We start from the raw sequence: 5,512 nt of genomic DNA on the forward strand, positions 1-5,512 counted from the left end.
GGCCATGCTGAACTCATAAAATGAGGTGGGGAGCATTCATTCCTCTTGTTTTTCTGGAAGAGTTGGAAAAGAATTGGTATTCATATTTTTTCCTGTGGATGATTCATAGAATTCACTGGTGAAACCATGGGGTCCAGGACTTTTGCTTGTTGGAAGTTTTTGGTTTCTTATTTAATCTTCCTACTGGGCATTGGTTTGTTCAGAATTTCTGTTTCTTTAAGATTCAGTCTTGGCAGGTTATATGTTTCTGGGAATGTATCCTTTTTCTTTTGGATTATCCAGCTTGTTGGGGTGTAATTGTACATAAGACTTTCTTATGAGCCTTTACATATCTATGGTATCAGGGAACATCTCTTTCATTTATGATGATGAGTCCTCTTTCTTTTTTCTTAGCTTGAGTCTGGCTGAGACTCTGTCAGCTTTGTTCTTTTCAACGAACCAGCTCTTTGCTGATCTGTTGTTCTTGTTTTATTAATTAATTAATTAATTTATTTATTAATCTTTTTTTTTCTCAATTTATTTATTTTCAGAAAAACATTATTCATTATTTTTTCACCACACCCAGTGCTCCATGCAAGCCGTGCCCTCTATAATACCCACCACCTGGTACCCCAACCTCCCACCCCCCGCCACTTCAAACCCCTCAGATTGTTTTTCAGAGTCCATAGGCTCTCATGGTTCACCTCCCCTTCCAATTTACCCAAATTCCCTACTCCTCTCTAACGCCCCTTGTCCTTCATGCTATTTGTTATGCTCCACAAATAAGTGAAATCATATGATAATTGACTCTCTCTGCTTGACTTATTTCACTCAGCATAATCTCTTCCAGTCCCGTCCATGTTGCTACAAAAGTTGGGTATTCATCCTTCCTGATGGAGGCATAATACTCCATAGTGTATATGGACCACATCTTCCTTATCCATTCATCCGTTGAAGAGCATCTTGGTTCTTTCCATAGTTTGGCGACTGTGGCCATTGCTGCTATAAACATTGGGGTACAGATGGCCCTTCTTTTCACGACATCTGTGTCTTTGGGGTAAATACCCAGGAGTGCAATTGCAGGGTCATAGGGAAGCTCTATTTTTAATTTCTTGAGGAATCTCCACACTGTTCTCCAAAGAGGGTGCACCAACTTGCATTCCCACCAACAGTGTAAGAGGGGTCCCCTTTCTCCACATCCTCTCCAACACATGTTGTTTCCTGTTTTGTTAATTTTGGCCATTCTAACTGGTGTAAGGTGATATCTCAATGTGGTTTTAATTTGAATCTCCCTGAGGGCTAATGATGATGAGCATTTTTTCATGTGTCTGATAGCCATTTGTATGTCTTCATTGGAGAAGTGTCTGTTCATATCTTCTGCCCATTTTTTGATGTGTTTGTCTGTTTCGTGTGGGTTGAGTTTGAGGAGTTCATTATAGATCCTGGATATCAACCTTTTGTCTGTACTGTCATTTGCATATATCTTCTCCCATTCCGTGGGTTGCCTCTTTTTTTTTTTTTTTGACTGTTTCCTTTGCTGTGCAGAATCTTTTGATTTTGATGAAGTCCCAGAAGTTTATTTTCGCTTTTGTTTCCTTCGCCTTTGGAGACGTATCTTGAAAGAAGTTGCTGTGGCTGATATCAAAGAGATTACTGCCTGTGTTCTCCTCAAAGATTCTGATGGATTCCTGTCTCACGTTGAGGTCTTTTATCCATTTTGAGTTGATCTTTGTGTACGGTGTAAGAGAATGGTCGAGTTTCATTCTTCTACATATAGCTGTCCAGTTTTCCCAGCACCATTTATTGAAGAGACTGTCTTTTTTACACTGTATATTTTTTCCTGTTTTGTCGAAGATTAATTGACCATAGAGTTGAGGGTCCATATCTGGGCTCTCTACTCTGTTCCACTCGTCTATGTGTCAGTTTTTATGCCAGTACCATGCTGTCTTGGTGATCACAGCTTTGTAATAAAGCTTGAAATCAGGTAAGGTGATGCCGCCAGCTTTATTTTTGTTTTTCAACATTTCCTTAGCGATTCGGGGTCTCTTCTGATTCCATACAAATTTTAGGATTATTTGCTCCAGCTCTTTGAAGAATGCCGGTGGAATTTTGATCGGAATGGCCTTAAAAGTATAGATTACTCTAGGCAGTATAGACATTTTAACAATGTTTATTCTTCTGATCCAAGAGCATGGAATGGTCTTCCTTCTATTTGTGTCTTCTTCAATTTCTTTCATGAGTGTTCTGTAGTTCCTCAAGTACAGATCCTTTACCTCTTTTGTTAGGTTTATTCCCAGGTATCTTATGGTTCTTGGTGCTATAGTAAATGGAATCGATTCTCTAATTTCCCTTTCTGTATTTTCATTGTTAGTGTATAAGAAAGCCACTGATTTCTGCACATTGACTTTGTATCCTGCCACGTTGCTGAATTGCTGTATGAGTTCGTAGTTTGGGGGTGGGGTCTTTTGGGTTTTCCATATAAAGAATCATGTCATCTGCGAAGAGAGAGAGTTTGACTTCTTCATTACCAATTTGGATACCTTTTATTTCTCTCTGTTGTCTGATTTCTGTTGCTAGGACTTCTAATACTATGTTGAACAAGAGTGGTGAAAGTGGGCTTCCTTGTCTTGTTCCTGATCTCAACGGGAAGGCTGCAAGCTTTTCCCCATCGAGGATGATATTTGCTGTGGGTCTTTCATAGATAGATTTGATGAGGTTCAGGAATGTTCCCTCTATCCGTAACGTTGAAGCGTTTTAATCAGGAACGGATGCTGGATTTTGTCATATGCTTTTTCTGCATCAATTGAGAGGACCTTGTGGTTCTTATCTCTTCTCATATTAATTTGTTCTAACACATTTATTGATTTGTGAATGTTGAACCTTCTTTGTAACCCAGGGATGAATTCCACCTGGTCATTGTGGATAATCTTTCAAATGTGCTGTTGGATCCTGTTTCCTAAGTTCTTGTTTTCATTATCATTTGTTTCCATGATTTCTTTCAATTCTTTAATTTCCTGGTTGAGCCATTCTTCCTTAAATAGGATACTCTCTACCTGCATGTTTTCTGTTGAATTTTTATTCTGTATTTCACTTATATCAGTTCTTATGTGTTCCTTCCTTAGTTCTACTAACTTTGGCCTTCATTTGTTCTTTTTCTGTTTCCTCGAGGTATCAAGTTAGGTTGTTTATTTGAGATGTTTCTTGTTTCTTGAGTTAGGCCTGTATCACTATAAACTTCCTTTTTAGAACCACTTTTTTTTTTTAAGTTAGGTCTAAGGGGTACCTGTGTGACTCATTCTGTTAGGCATTGGACTTTGGCTCAGGTCATGAATTTAGGGTCCTGGAATTGAGCACTGCGTCAGCTCTCTGGTCAGCATGGGGAACCACTTCTTCCCTCTTCTACTGCCTGCTGCTCCTTCCACTTTGCTCAGTCTCTCTCTCTCTCCCTCTGCGTCAAATAAATAAATGACGTCTTCTAAAAATTAAAACGATCTCTATGCCCAGCGTGGGTTGAAACCCAAACCCGCAAGATCAAGATTCACAGCACTTCACTGACTAATCGGGTGCCCCATTTTAGAACCCGTTTTACTGCATTCCATAACTTTTGTTTGATTGTATTATTTTTTCATTTGCCTCAAAGTATTTCTGTGATCCCATTTCAGTTTGCCCATGAATTCATTTGGTTGTTCAGTAGCATGTTGTTTAGTCTCTGTGTTTATGAATTTCCAGTTTTCTTCTTGTAATTTATTTCTAGTTCTATACCACTGTGTTTGGAAAAAATGTTCGATTTGGTTTAACTCATCATCTGGGAATCTATTAGGCTTCTGAAGTTTATTGACTTGTCTTGTGACCTCACATATGACCTATGGTGGAGAATGTTCTAGGTTCACTTGAGAGGAGTGCATTCCATGTGCTTGTTTTGGATGCAGGGTTCTGTGTGTATCTGTCAAGTCCATCTAAGTAATGAGTTGTCTGAGGCAGATCTTCTGTCTGGATGGTGTATCATTGAGAGAAGTGTGAGGTATTAAAGTTCCTTATGGTATTTGGGCTGATTGTTTCTCTTAGGTCTGTTCATTTATGCTCTACATATTTAGTTGCTCCACTGCTGGGTGGGTAAATATTTATAATTATTGCATCATCTTACTGCATTGATTCCATTATCAGTTTCTAGTGCCCTTCTTTGGCTCTAGTTACAGTGTCTGGATTTTTTTTCTTTCTCCACTGGACAGAAAATCAGAAGATCATCTGTTAGCTCTGAATTCATGAGCAAAGCACAGCCTTGCTCTAAGTCTGGTTTTCTTTATTTTCCTATATAAATAAACACAATAAATTCTTCTCCCAGGACCATATCCTGACTCCATTAAGAAAGTATGTATAAAAGTGCTTTGTAAACTAGGAGATACTGCCCAATAATGAAAATGATTATGCAACCACCAAATGTTCAATATTATATTTTTAAGACATATTTATTTATTGTAGAGACAGAAAGAGATTGCATGTACAAGCATATGCTAGAGAGGGGAGGGTCAGAGGGAGAGAGGGAATCCTCCAGCACAGTCCCCGCTTAGTGTGGAGCCTGGTGTGGGGCTCTCTCCCAGAAGTTGGGAACTTGATTTGAGCCCAAATCAAGAGTCAGCTGTTTAACTGACCATGCCACCCAGATACCCCCAGAATAAGATTTTTAAAAACATTTTTGAGGGCCTACTCTCATACGTATTATTCTAAGTGACCTCTATTACATTCAAATCAAAAAACTCTTATTAAATTAAAAATAGAAGCTGTTCTAAAAGCAAATATTTGTAATATCCTCAGAGGTGGGGAAACAGGCAGAAAAAAGGTTAAGAAGGGACACTGGGGTGGTTTAGTTGTTGACACTTGCCTTTGGCTCAGGACATAATCCCAGGTTCCTGGGATCAAACCCCAGTTTAGACTCCCTGCTCAGTGGGGAGTCTTCTTCTCCATCTCCCTTTGTACCTCCCCCTGCTTATGTCCCCCAGTTCTCTGTCTCTCAAATAAATAATTAAATTAAAAAGGCAAGTTACTTTCTCAGTGTCATGATAAATATTAGAACTAGATACAGTCCTGAGTGTGTGACCCTGAAGAATGTGTTCTTTCATTTGTACATTTACCAAAAAATACCTAGCCCTCAAAATACCCTAGATTAAATTAGTTTCCCCTTTCTCCATACATTGAGTATTGGAAGATGCGACAATTCCAGGACCCTGGCTAGCAGGGTTGGTGAAGTGTGTGACTCTTGATCTCCAGGCTATGAGTTCGAGTCATGTTGGGGGTACAGATTACTTAATTAAAAAATGCTATATTTGGGTTTGTTTTCTTTTTTCCTTTTGACACCTTCACCCATTTCTCTCAGCTCCAACCCCAAATTTCTGCCAGACCCCATCTGTTCTGTCTGTTAGCTCACATTTTTGTTTTTTTTTTGTAAGTTTCTACATGTAAGTGATTTCTAGTATTTGTCTTTCTGATTGCCTGTTTTATTTAGCATAATGCCTTCAAGGGTCACCATGTTGTAAAT

This window comes from Neovison vison, chromosome 7 (genome assembly GCF_020171115.1).
Source record: "Neovison vison isolate M4711 chromosome 7, ASM_NN_V1, whole genome shotgun sequence".
NCBI lineage: Eukaryota > Metazoa > Chordata > Mammalia > Carnivora > Mustelidae > Neogale > Neogale vison.